Raw genomic sequence first — 22,256 nt, 5'->3', positions numbered from 1 at the left:
TTTTATGATCAAGAGTTCAAACCATTGATTAAGATAAACGATTGATGATCTTCAACTTTGTTGTTTCAGTTCATCGGTTGTGTTTTGCCATAACCAAACTCGAGGAAATGTACTTTGCTGTTCTAGTAAGTCACGAAAAAAAAATACCAAAAAGACCGCAAATCACCTAGAATTGAAAAGTAATGAAATTGATTGAGTTTTGGACCGCATTAGAAACACAATCAACTGAGTTTTTTTCATTTACCCTGTCAACTCAGTTGGCTGTTGGATCTTACTTAATATGATTTTGGCAAGGTATCCTATTTGATGGTTGATTATGGAATGTTGTAATTAAACGTATTTGAGTCTAGAAAACTTATGATTGTATTTTTAGAAGAAATTACATTTGTGCACCCTAACGTGATTTCATGGTTCTTTCTAAGCTTACATCCCTAAAAACAAAATTATGTGTTCGTTTCTTGTATGTGACATGTACTCAGTGTCAAACTCTTTTCTTTTGACGTTAACCAACATAAAACCCTAATTTACTAATAAGTTTACTTTGTATTAAATGTTATTAGTAATGATAATATTATGATGATTCACAAATAAAAACTTCAATTATACATATGAAATGGAATTTGAATACTCTTGTTTAAGGGACTTCATTGGATCGATGATTATGAAGAATCCCAACTCCGATCAATATTAATACAAAAGGTTGTAGAGGTTAAATACTGTCTTGTTTAGGTCCCGTTTGTTTACCTCTTAATTGCAAAATTAAGAGGTAATGTCTTAAAATTTCAGATTCAGAGTGTTTGTTTGAGTATTATTTTTTACCTCTTAATCTAAAAGATGCCTCTTATTTTTTCAGATATTAAATGAAGTCTGAAAAATAAAAAAAAGGGACGCGTCCTAATTTACCCTAAACACATCGACTCATCGACCGTCTATTCTTCCTTCTTCACTTCACATATGCGCCTCCCTCCATTCTTCCCATCTGTTTCGAAGAATCGTTGACACTGTTATCACTCCGGCGCAATCGTCGACGAAGGCAGAGCGTCGCTGCTCCCGGCGGTGGTTATCTCTTCCGTCTCCATTGACTCATCGACCGCAACAGGTATGGGTGTTTGCCTCCTCTTCTTCCTGTTATATGCTCAATTCTGTTGGCTGAGAACTCGATTAGGGTTTTTGGAATGGGTGTTCTTCCTCTTCTCTATGATCGGTGGCTTTGAATTTGATTATGGTTTTTGGAATGAATGCTCTGTTAAACATTCATCGTGAATTTATAAGATGGTTCTGAAAATGGTTTTTGATTCAAGGAATTCTTGGTGTGCCTTTGAATTAAGTTCTGGAACTGAATATATATATAAACATGATGAATCATATCTAAATAAATTTTTTTATATGATATAGAGAAGTGTTGAAGCACTTCTTGGTGGGTTGAATGTGTTTAAATAAATCCTAATTATGGGACAAAACAATCCAAATTCACATATAAGAAGGTATTTTCATTAGTGGTAGTTTGAGTGATTCAACAACAACCGGTTTTATATACCAATTTCTAAACTATTTTTATAGTTGAGTATTATGTTGAAATGTTGTAGTTGTTGAAAATATGCATTGTTTTTGTTGTTGTTATCATGAAATATTTATATTTATGTTTGATGTTATAGTTGTTTATTGAATTGTACACTTGTTTTGTTGAAATATTTGTTTGAAATGTGCATTAGTTTTGTTGCTGTTATAAAGAAATATCCATATTTGTGTTTGATGTTATAGTGAAATCATATATATTCTTGCTTATATCATGACATTATACACTTGTTTTGTTGAAATAGTTGTTGATAAGGTGCCTCTATGTTGCTTAAATTGTTGTTGAAAATGTGTTTTTAAATTGCTTAACTTGTTATTAAAACATGCATTTTTTTGTTGAATTGATCAAAGAAATAGGAGAAAAGAAGGATAGGATTAGTTGGAAGGTTGAAGGTGTAGAAAAAACGTTTCTAGAAGCTTGTTTACGTGAAGTTACGGTGAATGGGCGGGAAGGGAGTAGTTTGAAAGCATTATCTTGGAGGAATGTAGCTGAAACATTAAAAATTGAACACAACTTTATTGCGGACCAAAAACAAATGAAGAACCGCTATGACTACCTAAAGTCAAAGTTTGGTGCTTTTTTGAAGTTAAAAAACAAAACCGGCAACGTGTACAATTCAACAACCAATACCTTCAACCTTTCCAAAGAAGAATGGGAATTAGAATCAAAGGTATTTTGTTTAGTTATAAAAAAACATATTATCATGTTTAAGTAATAAAATATTTTTTTTCAAACAGTCAAACAAACATGTGGATTCTTTGAGACGTACGCCATTACCCTACCCCGACCTTTGCACACTGTTGTTTGAAGGTGCAACTGCGACAGGCATAAATAGTTGGGGACCAACTTCTACCCTTCCCCGTCCTACTCAAGAATCAAGCCACTATAGTTTGCATGACTTTGATGACATCGATTGCACTCAACAAGAAACTCTAGGTGTCAGTGACGAGTCATCCGCTCAATCAAAAAAACAAAAGACTACAAATACGGCAAAGAGTCAAAATCAAAGTAAAGACAAGGGTAAAGATAAGGGTAAAGATGCATCCAACTCAAGATTGCTTGAAATCGGTGAAGATATTGCCGCAGTTGCTAAAATATTTATGGAAAAACATTCTTCTTCAAATTTGGATGCGTGTATGGAAAAATTGGAGAAGTTAGGATGAGGAATATTTGATCCAAGATACACTACTGCTGTTGCTCTTTTTGGTGAAAGTGCGGATAAGAGGCGTGTGTGGTTAACCATTGATCCAACTATTTGTGAGAATTGAGTCAAGACTGTTGGAGCACATTATGGAATGTTTCGCTAAGTAGATTTTTTGAATGTTTTGATGGGCTTTTTTGGATAACTAGATGTTTGGTCTGAACTAGATGGTTTTTTTTTTTGGATTACTTGATGTTTGGTTTGAACTAGATGGTTTTTTTGGATTACTTGACATTAATGACTTGATGTTTTAGATTATTTGATATTAATGGCTTGATGAATTTTTATGCTATATGTTGTTAATATAATTGTTATGTATTTTCAAAATAACAGATTGCTTATGGATTCGGATGAAGAAATTGCATTTTTCATGTTACTATGTTGCTATTGGTTGAATCTAGCATCCAACAAAATTGGAAGGGCAATTGATAATGATTCGGAAATGAGTGGTCATCAACATACACAAGAATTGTTACATGGAACTTCTACACAATGTCATGACTTGATGCGTCTTTCACGTGAAGCATATGTACTTTTATGCAATCATTTTAGACGAAACAATTGTTTGCAAAGTAGTAGGCATATTAGCGTTGAAGAAAAGATGGCTATGTTCTTGACAACTATAGCACATAATAAACGGTTCAAGATTATCAAACGAAGGTTTCAACACTCCACAGAAACTGTTCATAGATGCTTTCATGAGGTGCTAAATGCAATGATGATTTTTGCAAAAGAAGTTATAGTGCCAACGAATTCTAATGCAACTGTGAATTCCTCAGAGAGGCATCGTAAGCTAAAAGAAATATTTCCTGAAACAATAGGTGCGCTAGATGGAACTCTTATACATGCAGTCGTGCCTGCTGATCAACAAACTCGCTATAGGGGAAGAGGAAAAGGTGAATGCTTTCAAAATGTTTTAGGAATTTGTGATTTTGATATGATGTTCACATTCGTATGGGCCGGTTGGGAGGGTATAACACATGATTCGCGAGTTTTGAAAGAAGTTGCATGTAACCCGACTTCAGGCTTTCCGTTCCCTCCTCCAGGTTTTTAATTCTTTTTAAGATTATTCTAAAATACGATATTAAATTTCTATATATAATACTTCATTTACTCATGTGTACAGATAAATATTACCTTTGCGATGCTGCATACACCAACACTCATGGATTTATGACTCCTTATCGCAACATGAGGTATTGGTTAGCCGACTATCGACGGCGACGTCCGTTAACTAAGGAAGAAAAATTCAATCATGCACATGCACAACTCAGAAATGTTATTGAATGTGCTTACGGTGTTTTGAAGGCGAGATTCCCAATCCTAAAGCGAATGGATCATTTTCCTTTTTCAGTGCAAAGAGATATAGTCGTTGCTTGTTTTGCAGTCCACAATTTCATAAGGAAATGCGATATTCTTGATGAGTTATTTATGACGTTCGAGGAGAACAATGCTCAACCACAAGGGGGACAAAATGATGGCGAAAACGTACACGATATGGAATGGGGTTCACAAGGAAATGAATACATGGATAATTTATGTGACCAGATTGCGAATCAATTGGGGTGAAATTAAATTTGTAGGATTTTATTTGGATTTTAGTATGATATTGTGGATTTAAAAATATTTATGTTTGATTTGGATTTGTGTTTAATTTTGATTTATGCTAAATTTGGATTTGATATGGTGTTTATATATTTTTTTAATACATAATTAAGAATTTTTATTAGGTTATTTTCTAAATAAACAGTTGAATTTAATAAAAAATAAAACAGAAGGGTAAAATGGTCATTTTAATAATTCAGCAGAACAATTCAGAGGTCCCAACCAAATAGCATGTTAAACATTCAGCTCTTAAAATTTCAGACCCTCTTAGAAATTCAGACCTCTTAAAAATTCAGATCCTGCCAAACAGCCCCTTAATGTGGAGAATTATTATGGGGTGTCAGGTTTAGATTAATTGAACTAATAATCTAAAAAGGTAATACTTCTAAGACTATTTTTTAAAATATTTAAGCGTGGTCAATTTTATAAAAAAATGACATCTTTTTTAAATCGTAATGGACATATTTTTATTTTCAACAAAAATGTCAAATGATAAAGTTGTTCTTTATACATTGCTATGAATTTTGAAGAAGAGATTTATATAGAAAGTATTGTTAAGATAACTTTATTTTACAAAATTAGAAATTTTTATAAATAATTAGATGTTTATAAAAGATGAGTAAATTCTTTAGAACTTTATTTGATATTCTCATATATATATATATATATATATATATATATATATATATATATATATATATATATATATATATATATATATATATATATATATATATATATATATATATATATATATATATATATATATATATATATATATATATATATATATATATATATATAGGAAATGAAAGTTAGGAGACCTGACCAGGGTATTGTTTCTCGGGTTACCATAGGGTTAGACTTTTTGTTCCCGATCCTTCCGCTCACTTTATCATCCTGGTTTCCACTCCACCACTTTATCCTCCATTCTTCTTCATCCTCTCATATTCTTTTCATTCACGTTTACTCCACCGCCATACTATCTGCCTCTTCTTATCCAGTTTCTTCCGTAGGTTATTCCGTAACAGTTCATCGCCACAGCCATCCAATCCGGTCCAGCAGGGTTACCGCTCGCTTTGATCATGTTATCATTTCCACCAACTTCGATCACCCTTCCGTCTTCGGTCTTCGTCTCCATCACAACCGGCTTAGGTCCGAACTCCAAGTTCGATCAGTTTCGTTTATGGCTTAGCCTCCATCTCTCCAAACACAGGTCCGAACTCCAGGTTCGATCTTTCATGTCTTTGACCGGTTCGGTAGATGATGAGGCCCTACCGTATTTCGAGGATGAATAGAGTGACAGAAAAACCTAATTTTGGAACAGATTGTATACAGTTCTAAGTTCTAACCCTCGATTTTCGTTTTGTGATTTGTTTCAGAAACTTAGCATACATGGCGGTTGGGGGGTTTATATCTCCTAGCATTGGTAAACTCACTAGACTACAGAGACTGTAAGTGTATTTTTGGAGCTGTAATCTTAACTTATTTAAGTTAATTTGTGTTTGATTTATGCATTTTTTTTTGTTATTATCAGGGCACTTCACCAAATTTCATAATTTCGTTTAGGTATTAGAATTACAGGATTTAGATTTGGTTTTATTCAACAAATTTGTTATTATTTGTAATTGTATTTTGTTTTGCACAACAGGTGTTTGATGAAACGCCCGACTCAACCAACTCTCTAAAATGAAGTTCTTTTAATAGACGAGGGAGGTATTTGAGGATTGAATCATTTCTACAAAAGATGACATTTGGGGAACAAAACACATAGAAGGAGGTTCACTAAATGCTTCCTTATGCAATATAACTTTTTGCAACATATATTGGTCATTTTTAGTTTGTTATCTCATTCTTTGTAGATTCCATCAGATGGTAATGCAGTTTGTTTACCTGAATAGCATGCATTTTCTTTAAGTTTGCGTTATAAAATGTTAGTTTTTTTGCTTATTGTGTCCCATACTAAAGTTCGTTTAATAGATGTTTTGTTTGGATTGAAAGGGTGTTATAATTTCTATGGTTTCATGTCAAATAGTTAATTGACTTTTTTTACCCATTGTTCTTTGGAACAGATTCATCGTAACTTTGTAAGACTTAATTTTCTTGGTTAGCTCCATCTTATGGTAATTTTACCTTCTTTTCTTTTCCATATTAAACTTAGTGGTAATCGATGTTTCCTTAAGTTGTGTGTTTTTTTGTCCGTGGACAATAATTTTGGGACGGAGTGAGTATTATATAAAATCTTTAATGCTTAAGACTTTTATCTGATTGAATGTAGTAGGCTTAATTATTTTGATGTTCTTGGTGATGAGTTTTAATGGTGGGTTGATCCTGTTGGTGCTATACTTCTTGCTGTCTACAGACTTAGCAATTGGTCTCGAACTGTCATAGAAAATGCAGGTTAATTTCTCTCTAATCTCATATAAAATCCATCCTTTTTATTTTTAGGTAGTCCACAAATAACATTGTGATTAGAAGAAGTGTTCAACAGATAACCAAATGTCGAAAATGTCCTTCAATACTGATGAAACATGGGAATCAATCACCAAATCGCATATAAATTACATTCTCTTTCAGATCAAGGCTCTTTTTCATTTTTCCGATTGCTAGATGAAGTATTATTGCCTATATTCTCTGGTATGTTTACACTTACCATATGTAGTGCAAATCCCTAGAGTCCCTGTCACACAAACTATGTTGTGCACTCTGAATACGTGCAATTCAGCAACAATCTGGTCCAATTAGTTTTCAGTACTTTGTATTTTTGATGAATATTTTTATTTATCACTTTTCCATTTGACCACATAAATACTTTCATAAAATAGAATCTTGACTTGTCTTTTCTTAAGTTTTATAAGGGTAATAGTATTTTGGTTGATTCCGGGATAGAGCAACTGTAGTTTATTGCACAATCTCAAAGAACCGGAGATCCAAAGTTTCAACAAAAGGTATGTTCCCGATAGGGTCATTCATTCATATATGAGGATATTTGACCAAATTTAATATTTAATATTGTGACATCCCCATTTTCACAGCCAGAAAAGACCGATTTTGTTTATGTTTTATAAAAATCAGAGTACATCTTTTAATAAAAGTGTTGCGGAATTTGTCCCAAGAAAAACATGATAATTACGTTATCAAATGCATTTCCGAAGAAATGTATTTTTTTATTCATTTTAAAACATTGGGATGTCATCGTCAATACAGGAACATAAGCATAAACAGGACTTACATTTATTTACACTAGTGATCTACATCTCTTTTAAATCTCTCAGTGTAAAGTAGCTTCGTATCGACACATGTGATACAAATAAGCTGGAGTGGGTCAGGTTGGGAAACCTGATGAGTACATAGGGTTCTCAACCCACAATAATATAATTATTATATTTAAACATCAAAAAATCCACCCAATTACCTATTCCCATTATCTTCTTAAGGATTTACCCTAAGGATTGGCTAATCCTTGTTCTTTCATTCCTAAGGATCATCCTAAGGAAAAAACATGAAGTCCATTGTTGCCAATGACACAGTGGTCAAGCGCAACTGTTAATATTATCACTTAGGCGTAGCTGCCAGAATTGAGACATTTTCTATGAGGCGCTTCTGCCGGTATTGTGACAACCCGAAATTTTCATTCAGTCAAACCGTAAAAGTCAATCACTTCATATTATAAGTCAATTTAATTTCTAATTGTTTTGAACAAATTTAAAGTTAGTTTGACTATTATAATAATTATTCTTTAAACGGTCGGGTGACCGATGTGCCGCCTCGAGTCTTGAAATTTCAAAACCGCGAATACCACATAGCTTAGAAGTTCACGGCCAAACTTTTATGTTTGGGCCTTAATTTACCCCAAAAAAACCGTAAACTCACGCTTAAGCATGAGTTTATTCCCCAAAACACTTCATTTCTCATTTGTAAACTGAAGAGTAAACTCCAAAACTCTCTCAAGTATCATCCAAGTTTTTGTTCAATATCTACAATCTAGTAAGTGTTTCTAGCTCTTTCAAGTTAGTATATCACTTAATCTAGTGATTGTACATTTTTTCATTCATCCATTTATGTGTTTTGACTAGATTTCCAAAACACCAAGAACACACACTAGTGTTCTTGGGCCCTTAGCACCTTTTCAAGCTTCTAACTAGTAAGTACTCCAACCCTAGTGTATTGAACAACTTATTAACTTATCATACATCAAGAAAATGTCCCAAAACACCAAGATCATGGAGTTTACGGTCCAAGGAGTTCTTGGACCGTGAACCCCAAATAAAGGTGCTAAAGTGTGCCAAAGTGTGCTTTATCTTATCCTAAGCCTTGGGTATTAACTTAGAATCCTTCCTTGATGTGTATAGCACATGTAAACCACCAAAATCTCTCATTTATATGTGTTTACGGTTTGGGGATCTCCCAAAACCGTAAACACCCCAAAGAGGTGTAAAAGTGGCCCTAGTCCCTTCACAAGCTTAGGAAACTAGTCTACATTTATTCCTTGTTATGCTTGGGACTTGAAAACATCAAAATACCTTAGTCCATAGGAGTTTACGGTAGTAAACTCATGGAGAAATGGTCCATGGACCGTAAACTCCATTTAGGAGTGTATAGATGTCACAAAACACTTCCTAAGGTTTAAACATGAAGTAGGAATGCTTGGATTAGCTTAGAAGGCTTCAAACAACAAATGGTCACAAAGAGGGTGAGCTTACGACCGTAAACCCTTTTGGTTAATACCACAAAACCATAAACTCCTTAATGGAGTTTTCCTTGAACCCCAAACACACTAGCCTTTCCCTACAACACTTAGATGCAATCCTTGAGACTTATAACACTTGTATAAGGTGTTTAGCATGTCCTAGGGTGTCTTGACTTGTTTATTAGTTGTTTAAAGGCTAATTGGATACATATATGTGATATTATATGTTAACTAGGATCATAAAGTGTGTTCAAGACTTCACTTGACACCTAGCAGTCCTACATCTTCAGTTCATCCGTACCACTCACTACAGGTGAGTTCATACCCCTTAATCAATGTTTTAAATGTTTTTATGGGGGGGGGGGGGGGGGGGGGTACAAGTAGAATCATGCTAGTTATTATATCAATCACATGTAATTAATAAGCAGCATTCAAATGATTTACTACTCATTAGCTGTTTTACCAAACAGTTTTCTTCAAATGATTTTCATAAACATTTTATATGTTTAAAACTCCTTATTAAACTGTTCATTATACCTTGTATGTTTCATTTCAAACTCATTTACAGTTGTATTTCAAACAAATATTTCTTTATACTTAAACTGTTTTATCAAACAAATACTTTCAACTCGTTTTATAGGCTGACATCAAGTCGACCTTTTCTTAGATAGTAATCATGTTCAAAGGTGTTACAAAACTTATTTATGCTTTTATATTGTCAATTGCATGCCTATGTATGTATAGTTACATAAGAAATGTTTAAAGGACTTAGGAAGGCTAGCCGCTTTATTTCCTTTTCTCCGTTGGGATGTGGTCTGGTAAGGTACCGGGTATCCTTTCGAAGGTCGTTTAAATATTAGTTATGTATCATGTGTACATATATAGTCATAAAGGTTTTTCCAGTCAGTTCAATACCCTTGGGTAGCAAGGGTATACTTCCATGTTCATACGTACCAGTTATATTACTAGTAAGCTACCATATGGGTAGTTTAGGAAGATACTAATATGTTTACTAGAATGCGGAATCATACCACGAGTTAGTTCATTCATGTGTCTATACATGCTAGATAGAGAAACAAACATAATACATAGTGATGAGAAACAAACATAATACATAGTGATGAGAAACAAACATACAGGCTAGACAGAGGAAGAACACACAATACAACTAGCACATACATTACATATACATTACATTCAGTTATGTGAGCCATTAAACGGGTCATGGCACTACCTACCATGACCGTTTTTGTGTCCAGAATCTCCTTAATTGGGGAGCGTATGAGTTTGCGTATAGATCTATACTGGATTGACTATCCTACACCTTGCTGCTCGCTACAGTGGGACTTGCAAGTCTACGGGTGCCAAATGTCATTTCTTACGGCATCTTACATCGTCGTTTTACTATTGAGTCGGTAGCAGGATACAGGCTGATCACATGTTACTTTAAATTTCATTTGGTAAAAGGTAGTTAGTACAACAGTTGTCACTTATTATAAAACTACAGTACATTATTATTTCCCCATTACATTCACTTCGTGAACATTCACATGGTGCACGGTAATGTAAATACTATATTTTGGTTAATAATAGTTAGATTTGGGAAAATACACACTCTTACAATAGACATTGTAGTTTATGTCAAACAAATCAGAAATCGGGAAACAAACTAGTGGACAATGAGTATGACTTTATTCCATGTCTTTGTCCATAGATATCTTGAAGAACAGAGGATTATATGATCCCTTATCTAAAGGACACGTCATTGACTAGCTCAGAATTCGACAACAACTTTTTTGAGAGCTACGATTTCTAATCGGATTTTGAAGTAGCATTGGCTGTTATAGTTATTAGACTTATCCAAGTGGGAGACTGTTGGATTAGGTGTCTAAGCCCATAACTATAACTGGTATGTACTTGGCCCGATAGTAGCATGGTCCTTTTGAGTTACCTTCACCGGAGCAATTTGATAGGATGGATATTTGAGAAAGAGGTTATTTGTGATTTATTAATATATTATATGAATAATATATTAATTAAGAAATCATATTATTTAATTGGTATTGATCAAGAATTAATTTAGTGATCAAAAGAGATTGATTAAATTTACGGGGACTGATTAAGTAAATCAGTAATGCTTATAGTTTAGGCTAATGATCCATGTTGATTAGGGATGGACTTAACCTATATGAGAGTCCATGAAGGTTTAGTCTAAAGGGCTTATGAAATGTGAAGAGTCATGGTGAATTAGGGTTTACATCTTAGAAAACCTAAGAATTCCACACTATAAATGTAATCCCTAACTCCTCAAAATTGCCCAATACATTCCAAGGTGAAGCCCTAGCCCATTTTTGTGTTTCATAACCTCTCTCTCACAAGCCTCAATGTAGCACCTGGTTCCTAGTATGCAAGATTTATCTAAGTATTTTTGTATTTTGGTCTTGGACTCGGCGAGTTGGAGGCCCGACTCGTCGAGTAGAGACGAGACTTGGGACGCGGTTAAGTTGGCGACTTGGCGAGTCCATATTATGGACTCGGCGAGTCCATATTATGGACTCGGCGAGTCCGTGCTGTCCGATGAAACCCTAATATCCAAGGGTTTGCACCCTATTTAATCTCTCATTTCCGCCCCAAGCCAGCCCCATTCACCCTCAGAGCCCCCAACCCCCGTTCAAAGCTTATTTCCTTGAGAGTTTGAAGCATTCTTGTGTGTTCTTGAAGGATTTGAGAAGGAAGTGGAGTAGATCAAGAGGAAGGGAAGGAAGCCAAGCATCTTAGTGTCCTCTCAGTGATTCCTTTGAGGTATAACCCGTTTTCCCTCTGATTCTATGCTTATTATCCCATTAAGTCTTTCTTGAGCCTTTCCCCAAGCTTATATGTGCAATATAATTCGTAATAAGTTGATTGGCCTTTAGATCTAGGCATGATTGAGCTCCAGGAGCTCAGATCCGTTGCCTTTATGGATCCATGTTGCTTGTTCACCCTAGATTTACCCTTTTGAGGCATTTTGAGCCCTAAATCCCTCATTGGTGAGTATCTACACGTAAAGTTGGAAACTTTACGTGTCATTCATGCTCTAGGAACCCAGATCTGTGAATGACATAGACTGGAATCGAGCAAAATCACGTATATAGTGATTGCATGGCGACGACTCGGCGAGTCTGCTCGCGAGTCTCCGAGTTGTCCCCTTTTCGTTGTGTCGAGTGCGAGTAGTGAGTCACGGGGTGTGACTCAGTGAGTTGGAAGCCAAACTCATCCATGGAGGAACTCGGCGAGTCCATGCCCCGACTCGGCGAGTTCAAGGCAATCTCCTTAGATCAAGAACAGACTCGGCAAGTTGTTCATACAACTCGGCGAGTCACAGCATAAAGTGTTCTTCGGATGAAGATATACTCGGCGAGTTGTTCATACAACTCGGCGAGTAGGATGAAGGACGTGAACCTCAATTTAGAAGAAGAACTCGTCAAGTCAACGCCTAACTCGACGAGTAGGGACGGGATCCATGACAATCGATTGGATAGGGACTCGGCGAGTTGGAGAGCCAACTCGGCGAGTCGGGTCAACTGAAAGTTGACTCTGACTTTGACTTATGACATGATCAGGGGTAAAATGGTCACTTTACCCAAAGGAAAGTTAGCAGAAATTGATTGAGTCTGTTGTGGGAATTGCAGCCGAAGGATTTTCGGAGCAGCAGTTGGCAGTCAGTTCCCGACCAGATCAGCAGCTACTTCGAGGTGAGTTACCTTCTAGTAGCGGTGGGTCTACGGCCACAATGCCGGCTCACCAGTAGAAGTTGTATGTAGATGATTGTCTTTGTGATATTCATCTAGGGATTACTACTACTACCTGTGTTGTGTTTATGTGCTAGTATGAGATGATGTTATATGCCAGTGATAGTAGGGGGAGATAGTCCCCAAGATATCGGGTCGATAGGGCCGAAGGGGTAGTCATACCCAGTCATACTAGATAGATTCTGATATTGTGATACATGTTATGTGGTAGTAGTAGAGGGGGAGGAATAGTTCCCCAGTATCCGGTCGAGAGGACCGAAGGGGAGGCCAGCACCCATATATGCTAGGTAGTATCTGGTCGAGAGGACCGAAGGGGAGGCCGGCACCCAGGTATGCTAGGCAACGTCCGGTCGAGAGGACCGAAGGGGTAGGTCGGGCACCCAGATATGCCTGACAATTTATGTATGTTATGTGGTTATATGGTATAAGGTACAGTGGGGGAACTCACTAAGCTTTGTGCTTATGTTTTTCAGTTTTGGTGTCAGGTACCTCCTCAGCTAGGGGAAAGGAGCCAGCGCGGTAGCAGCATGTCACACACACTCTCTTGTTTCCGCAGTTATGAGTTTATTCTGGGATTGATACTCTGATAGTTTGGTTGATCAAATGTTGTGGATTTCAATTTGGTTTTCGATGTGAAATGGTTTAATTAAACAATGTTTTAATTATTAATGTTTTCTACGTAATGTTTTATAAACGAAATTTTTGGACGTGAAAATTGGGTCGTTACAAGTGATGGGTTTTAGCCATAAGAACTCTCCTATGTGCGTACGCAAAACCCTAATGCTTGGATCTAGGCTTTCTAATTAAACATGCTTTGAATCCAAGACTTCTAATGACTATTTAGGAATAAGAACAATGATAAAACAGATCTAGAATCATACCTTTGAATTCCTTGTTGATCTTGTTGTCTTGGAGCTTCTAGAGTCACAATTGTCACTCCTCTAATGGCTTACAAACACTAAATAGCAAGGAGGATGATTTGGGAGAGAGGAGAGGGAAGGAAATAGGCCATGGTTTCTATGCTTTAGATGAAGTGCCGATTTCCCTTAGCCACAGGGTCTATTTATACTTGTAGACTCCTTAAGGGTTACAACGTAAACCCTAATTGGATAATCTTCTCTTAAGGCTATCCAAATCCATTCCTTAGATAACTCTTGGACGATTTGAGCTATCCTTTAGCTCCTAGAATCCGTCCAATCCATATCTATATGGATTTACAATCTAAAGTTTAACTATCAAACAATTGACAGTTTATACCCTCTTATTTAATTAATCTCTTTAAGTCACCAAATTAATTCCAATTAATTCTATGACTTATATTAATCAAATAACAATATATTATTCTTTATATATTATTCTCATAATATATATTAATAATATTTACTCTCTCTTAATAAATCATCCTATCAAGTTGCTATGGTGAAGGCAACCCAAAAGGACCATGCACAACTGGGTCAAATACTTGCCTAATATAGTTGCAGCCTTAGACACTATTCCAACAGTCTCCCACTTGGATAAGTCTAGTAACTATATGCACAAGTACAATTCGGTTTGCAATCGTAGCTCTCAAAGACGCTGTCAAACTCTGATCTAATCAATTTTGTCCTTTAGATAAGGGATCGTACAGTCCTCTGTTAGATATCATGCTGACAATCCTATGGAATGGTTAGTCAAGCATTTAGGTTTCTCGATCTCTGATTTATTTGACATAGAACTTAATCGAACACATCAATTCAGTTCTGACCGGGCCTGACACATAAGTCAAATCAAATCATCGAGCGGCTGAGATATCGCTTTTACCTTCTTAGATAAAAGTTATCGATAAACTTCGACTTATATGCATTTACTTATTCATTAACCAACTATACACAACAATGCGTTTTATAACACCGAGTTACTGATGCGTTTTCGCATTATCAATGTATAATCAATTAACAAATAACAAACCATATATCTAGGTTTTAAGACTATATGATATTATCGTCTTGCGATCACCCTTTTATATCATATTCCATAAGGTGATTCCAGCAAGCACGGGTTTGTTCCAATGCTCAAAACCAGTTCATAAGCACTCATGAACGTCGTAGCAATCTTTTGCCATGTCTAATACCATTTAGACAATCTACGCACCAATTCACGACAATCTTCATTCATATCTACTTCCAACATACGAACGATTGTGGACATTTTGAATAATTCAATTATTCTTAATAAATTCAATTATTCTGGAAGTCAAAACATGCAAAAATGAAAAATAGTTAAACAATTAACATAAGACAGTAACATTACTCATAAATAAAACTCCTTTATTTAATCATCAAATGTTAATTACATTTATCTATTACACGTTTCTAATACTATCTATCTAATCTATGCTAATATCATCCTTCAGCCCAATACTCCTAGCATGCTGCAAGTGCTTAACCCTACTCAGTCCCTTCGTAAGCGGATCTACTGGGTTATCTTCTGATGATATCCTCTTCACTACGAGTTGTCCTTCTTCTACACGATGTGTGATGAAGTGATATTTTCTATCGATATGTCTTGATCTACCATGATCCCTCGGTTCCTTGGTCAAGGCAACTGCTCCTTCATTATCATAGAAAATCTCCATGGGCTCCTTTATGGCAGGTACAACTCCAAGATCACCAATGAAGTTCTTCAGCCATATTGCCTCCTTCGACGCTTCGCTCGCTGCAATGTACTCTAATTCGCACGTTGAATCAGCTACGGTTTCCTGCTTGGAACTCTTCCATGTCACTGCTCCTCCATTTAGGGTAAAGACCCAGCCCGACTGCGAACGGTAATTGTCCCTGTCGGTCTGAAAGCCGGCGTCACTATACCCTCGCACCTTCAAGTCATCACTCCCTCCGAGGACTAAGAACCATTCCTTCATCCTCCGAAGGTACTTATGGATATTCTTCACCACAATCTAATGTGCTCTGCCAGGATTCCCTTGATATCTGCTAACCATGCTCAAAGTGAAGGCTACATCAGGGCGAGTACAAGTCATAGCGTACATGATTGAGCCAACTGCGGAAGCGTATGGTACTCGGCTCATTTCTGCTATCTCAGCTTCGGTACTCGGACTTTGAGTCTTACTCAACTTGGCATTACTTTGTATCGCTAATTCTCCCTTCTTTGAGTTTTCCATACTAAAACGTTTTAGTACCTTCTCTAAGTAAGTATTCTGACTAAGTCCAATTAGTCTCTTACTTCTTTCTCTTACTATCCTTATTCCCAAAATGTAAGAAGCCTCTCCGAGGTCCTTCATAGCGAAACACTTCCCGAGCCAGGACTTCACCTCCTGCAGAGTCGGGATGTCATTTCCTATGAGTAATATGTCATCGACATATAGAACGAGGAAGCATACTATACTCCCACTGGCTTTGACATATACACATGATTCATCTTCGCTTCGTACAAATCCAAACTCTTTGACTTTCTCATCGAAGCAAAGATTCCATCTGCGAGATGCTTGCTTAAGTCCATAAATGGACTTCTCAAGCTTACACACTCTATTCGGATGTTTCGGATCCACAAACCCCTCTGGCTGAGCCATGTAAACATCTTCAGCCAACTTTCCGTTAAGGAAAGCGGTCTTGACATCCATTTGCCAAATCTCATAATCATGAAATGCGGCAATAGCTAGCATCACTCTAATAGATTTAATCTTCGCAACTGTGAGAAGGTCTCATCATAGTCAACTCTGGGAGTTTGAGTAAAGCCCTTCGTAACCAATCGCGCTTTATATGTGTGTACGTTTCCATCCACGTCTGTCTTCTTCTTGAAGATCCATTTGCACCCAACGGTCTTACGTCCGGGCACATAATCAACCAAATTCCAAACTTGGTTGTCATACATAGATTGGATCTCGCTATCCATTGCCTCTTTCCATTTCGCAGACTCCGGTCCTACCATGGCTTCCTTATAGCTATTAGGTTCATCAAGATTTATTAGTGTACCATCACTAATATACGTGTCCCCTTCGGTAGTAATATAAAAACCATAAAACTGGGAACTCTAACTCTATCGGAACGTCTAAGAGGTAATGACTCGTCAATCGGTTCAACCGGAGTTTCCTCCTCGGGTTGAGTGCCAGCGGTAGAGGTTCCTTCATCTATCGAATCTTGAATCTCTTTAAGCTCGATTTGCCTCCCACTGTCTCCTTGGCCTATGAGTTCTCGCTCTTTGAAAACTCCTCTCCTCGCAACAAAGAAAACATTGTCCTTCGGTCTATAGAAGAGATATCCAAAGGATGTCTGCGGGTAGCCGATGAAAATACATCGCTCACTTCGAGGTTCGAGCTTGTCGTGAGTATCTCGTCTTACGAAAGCCTCGCAACCCCAAACCTTGATATGTGCCAACGAGGGAGCTTTCCCTGTCCACATCTCGTGAGGTGTTTTGGCAACCTTCTTAGTAGGGACTCGGTTAAGGATATGGGCGGCAGTCTCTAAGGCATACCCCCCCAAAAGAGATAGGTAGTGAAGCACGACTCATCATAGAGTGAACGATATCCAATAAGGTTCGATCACGCCTTTCTGCCACACCATTCAACTGCGGTGTCCTAGGAGGCGTCACTTGCGAAACTATTCCTCACTCCTTGAGATAATCGTGGAATTCAAGACTTAGGTACTCTCCTCCTCGATCGGATCGAAGCATCTTGATTTTCCTGCCCAATTGATTCTCCAATTCATTCTTGAACTCTTTGAACTTTTCAAAGGTTTCTGACTTTTGCTTGATTAAATAGATATACCCATATCTACTATAATCATCGGTAAAGGTCACGTAGAAGCGGTTCCCATCCTTCGTGGTTGATCTAAACGGTCCACATACATCAGTATGTATTAGGTCCAATAGACCCTCACCCCTTTCACACGTACTCGTGAAGGGTGACTTAGTCATCTTTCCAAGTAAACAAGATTCGCACGTGTCATCTTCCCTAAGGTTGAATGACTCCAACACTCCATCCTTTTGGAGTTGGGCTATGCGTTTCTTGTTGACATGTCCAAGACGACAATGCCACAAGGATGCTTTATCCATACTAGTGGAAGAATCTATATTTAAAACATCATTTCCTAAGTTATCAATAATCATAACAGTTTCATAAATTCCATTACATGGTATAGTTTCAAAGTAAAAGACACCATTTACATAAGCTAAAATAGAACCATTCTCATTATTAAAAGAAAATCTAAAACCTTGTCTGTATAAACCATGAAATGAAATGATGTTTCTAGCCATTTCTGGCGAATAGCAACAATTGTTCAAATCTAAACATAAATTATTCCTAAGCACTAAAGAATACACTCCAATCTTGGTCACATGCGACAATCTTCTGTTCCCCATGATTAGATTGATCCTTCCTTGCTCCACATCCCTACTTCTTCTTAGTCCCTGCACATTAGAACAAATGTGATAACCACAACCGGTATCAAGAACCCAAGAAATAGCATGATTAGAATCATTAGATTTAATTGTGTATATACCTGTGAAAGATGGCTTGATCTTTCCTTCCTTGATGGCTTGCAGGTACTCTGGGCAACTTCTCTTCCAATGTCCTATCTTGTGGCAGTGGTGGCACTCTTCCTCCTTCGGGTTAGGGCAGGGCTTCGCGGGATCAACTTTGGTCCCACTAGAAGAGGCACCATCTCGGGCTTTAACCTTGCGATAGTTCTTAGACGAAGCCTTCCTCTTCTTTCCCTTTCCTTGACCAATAGCCAAGACAGGAGCAGCAGGTGGATTGGGAGTTGGTGCAACAGACTTGTCTTTGAAGTTGCTCTCAGCGACCCTCAAGAGACCTTGGAGTTTGCTTAGGGTGACCTCCTCTTTGTTCATGTGGTAGGTAATCCTAAATTGATTGTACATCGGAGGCAAAGAGTGAAGCACCATGTCGATCGCCAAGTCTTCCCCAAAGTCAACATTTAACTTGCGAAGGCGGTCGACATACCTTTGCATCTTTTGCAGGTGCACGGTAAGAGATTCTCCATGACCCATCTTAGTGGAGATCATGTTAGTGAAAATCTCATAACGCTCTTGTCTCGCGTTCTGGTGGTATCTCTCCAATAAGTGTTGATGCATCTCGTACGGGTACATGTCCTCATAGGACTTTTGGAATTCGGAGTTCATGGTGGCTATCATGATGCAATGTACCTTCGTTGCATCTCGCTCATGAGTTTTAAAAGCGGTAATTTCAGCCGGAGTAGCGATTTCAGGGTTGATTTTCTCGAGCTTCTCATTGAGGACATACTCCTTATCCTCATAGCGAGCAATGGTGCGAATGTATCTTATCCATTCGCTAAAGTACGTTCCATCGAAGGTGACCTTTTGGCAAAGGCTCATCAACGTGAAAGAACTAGCAGCAGCGTTGTTTGCGTTCGACATCTACAAATAGAAAGGACAAAGATAGATTAGAATATGAATCCCTAATTATCACCCAATAAGAAAAATTAGGGCTAGGATCCAACAATAACATTTACATACTAGAAAAGGGATGCCATAATCTAACATGCAAATAAATTGAAGGTAAGTGAATGACGATTCACTAATTCTCTACCACACAACCTAACTATTAGTCCTAAATGTTTTGAGAAATCCTAGGTTCGGATGAGATTCATTGAAACTATTCAATGGCATGTTTAAATCTCGATATGCCCCTCTTGTTTGTGACTGGGATATCGAGGATCACAAAGCGGGTGTGAATTACCATGCAAATTCACATGGTGCCTTCATTGTAACGATTACCTATTCGATGTGCCGGTAAACCACACACGCTCCACCGAACTATGATAAACAATGAATCACCCTTTGCCACCTTTGCTTAGAACCAATTAGTGTGCCGGTAAACCACACACGCTCCACTAACTTCTTAGCAAGGGTGCAAAGTGTAATTTTATGGGATTGCATCAATTCACTTTTCCTAAAGTAACTAAGATTGGGAAATTTTAAAAATATGTGTAGTTACTTTGTATTACTTATTATACTTTTAATGAGAGGATGAGGTTGCCCTATCCTACCCGTTCGGCTAACGACCCTCCACCGATCAAGCAAGCGGTGGATGTGAGTGTACACCCATTAAGCGCCATTTTATAGGCCGCAACCTTATACCCACCTTATAGATCGGCTTCGTGAATGAGGCCTACTAACGGTAAGACTAGCATTTAGTTATACATACATACATACATATATATATATATATATATATATATATTATTCTTGTAATATTATATTAGTATAGGGTTGTATTTTAAACCTTTTAAAATCTAGGGTTTGAAATTTAAATTGTCTAAATTAATACTTTTAATCACAAAATATAAATTTCAAAACTTGAGGACAAGTTTTAAACATTTAAAACATGGAGGATCAAATAACAAATAATTTTAATTAACAATTAATTTCTTAATTATCTATATTTGATTTATTCAAGATTTCTTTCAAGATAATTACTAAAATAATCAAAATAATTAATTAATTATCATATAAGGAAATTAAATATTTTATTAGTTGATAAATATCTTTAATTAGATCAAGATTATAGTCATATATATCAAAAAATTGGATTAGGATTGATCTAATATGATTAAGGTAAGTTTCCATAAGATAATTATGAAGAAATCCCGAATTTGGCCATTCCTGACGCTTGGACTCGCCGAGTGCACAAAGGGACTCACCGAGTCAAGCCAACTCGCCGAGTCCACTTTGGAACTCGCCGAGTCCATGACTCAGAAACACAAAAAAATCGAATTTTGCAGTTTAGTTTCAGACAATTAAGCAACAATTTAATGAAAACCAAGCTAGGCTCTGATACCACTGATGGGTTTTAGCCATAAGAACTCTCCTATGTGCGCATGCAAAACCCTAATGCTTGGATCTAGGCTTTCTAATTAAACATGCTTTGAATCCAAGACTTCTAATGACTATTTAGGAATAAGAACAATGATAAAATAGATCTAGAATCATACCTTTGAATTCCTTGTTGATCTTGTTGTCTTGGAGCTTCTAGAGTCATAATTGTCACTCCTCTAATGACTTACAAACACCAAATAGCAAGGAGGATGATTTGGGAGAGAGGAGAGGGAAGGAAATAGGCCATGGTTTCTATTCTTTAGATGAAGTGCCGATTTCCCTTAGCCATAGGGTCTATTTATACTTGTAGACTCCTTAAGGGTTACAACCTAAACCCTAATTGGATAATCTTCTCTTAAGGCTATCCAAATCCATTCCTTAGATAACTCTTGGACGATTTGAGCTATCCTTTAGCTCTTAGAATCCGTCCAATCCATATCTATATGGATTTACAGTCTAAAGTTTAACTATCAAACAATTGACAGTTTATACCCTCTTATTTAATTAATCTCTTTAAGTCACCGAATTAATTCCAATTAATTCTATGACTTATATTAATCAAATAACAATATATTATTCTTTATATATTATTCTCATAATATATATTAATAATATTTACTCTCTCTTAATAAATCATCCTATCAAGTTGCTATGGTGAAGGCAACCCAAAAGGACCATGCACAACTGGGTCAAATACTTGCCTAATATAGTTGCAGCCTTAGACACTATTCCAACAACAAGTTGGTATCAGAGCTCTGGTTTGAGGGATTCGGACACACCTTCGGGGGTGTCTAAACTCAAATAGAGGGATTAAAAGATTTTCTAAAAGAAAATGTTTTCAAAAAAAATTGAGAAATGAGTTTTGAGAAAGAACTAAGTGTGTGATGTGTGCGACCGGCCAAGCTCAAGTAAGTATTCCCCAAAGTACCCATACAAGTTTATGTTATGTTTATCAGCTTTTGTAGAACAACATGCTAGATTAGGACTAAGGATCTAGGAGTGATGCCTTATGTGCCTGCTTTATGTGCTTCTATGTATGAAAATTGCATGCTAGTGTTGAGTAGACAACAAGTAGGATAGCCTGATTAGGTTATGCCTGATAGTATGAACTTAACATTGTATGCTAGTACAAGTTCTTGTAAGCAGATAGAGTTGATTGAGATTGTTACCCTTATCTGAATGCTGCTTGCTTCGTGCTTTGTGGGACTTCGAATAATGGGAGTTAGCCATTAGGTGAATACGTCACGTCACATGTGAACAGGGTTGAATAATCTTAGAGTGCTGGATTTGATCCTATTGCGCAACTCTTGTTTGAGTCCAACCGTTGTAGGGATGAGTCTGTTACTCGAAGGATTATCTGAGCCTCATCACATATGATGGTATTCAGGTAATGGCTAATTGGCATTACAAGGAGGCCTGCAGCAGCTGAGGACTGGATGGAGTAGAGTCAGAGATTTCCCTAGGGCAAGCCTAGGATGAGTATAGCAGAGGACAGAAATAGTGAAAGGGACCTGGTGGAGTCGAGGTAGTACTTGAAGAAGGTACGGA

The 22,256-nt window shown here is 37.0% G+C and overlaps 1 long non-coding RNA gene across 4 annotated transcripts; it reads left to right on the top strand.

Moving 5' to 3' along the window:
• The first annotated feature begins 5,206 nt into the window (after positions 1–5,206).
• Positions 5,207–13,525, top strand: LOC111892934 (uncharacterized). Of its 4 annotated transcripts, none has more exons than XR_008225429.1 (7): positions 5,207–5,598; positions 5,765–5,836; positions 5,920–5,951; positions 6,034–6,162; positions 6,455–6,782; positions 6,874–7,019; positions 13,349–13,525. It is a non-coding gene; the product is annotated as an uncharacterized LOC111892934 (long non-coding RNA). The 4 variants fall into 4 exon arrangements; XR_006186192.2 differs by having other exon boundaries at positions 6,874–7,330; XR_006186191.1 differs by lacking the exons at positions 6,455–6,782; positions 6,874–7,019; positions 13,349–13,525 and having other exon boundaries at positions 6,034–6,382.
• The last annotated feature ends 8,731 nt before the right edge of the window (positions 13,526–22,256 follow it).

This window comes from Lactuca sativa, chromosome 8 (genome assembly GCF_002870075.4).
Source record: "Lactuca sativa cultivar Salinas chromosome 8, Lsat_Salinas_v11, whole genome shotgun sequence".
In the NCBI taxonomy this organism is placed as follows: Eukaryota; Viridiplantae; Streptophyta; class Magnoliopsida; order Asterales; family Asteraceae; genus Lactuca; species Lactuca sativa.
This window is presented reverse-complemented; position numbering and strand designations above follow the sequence as displayed.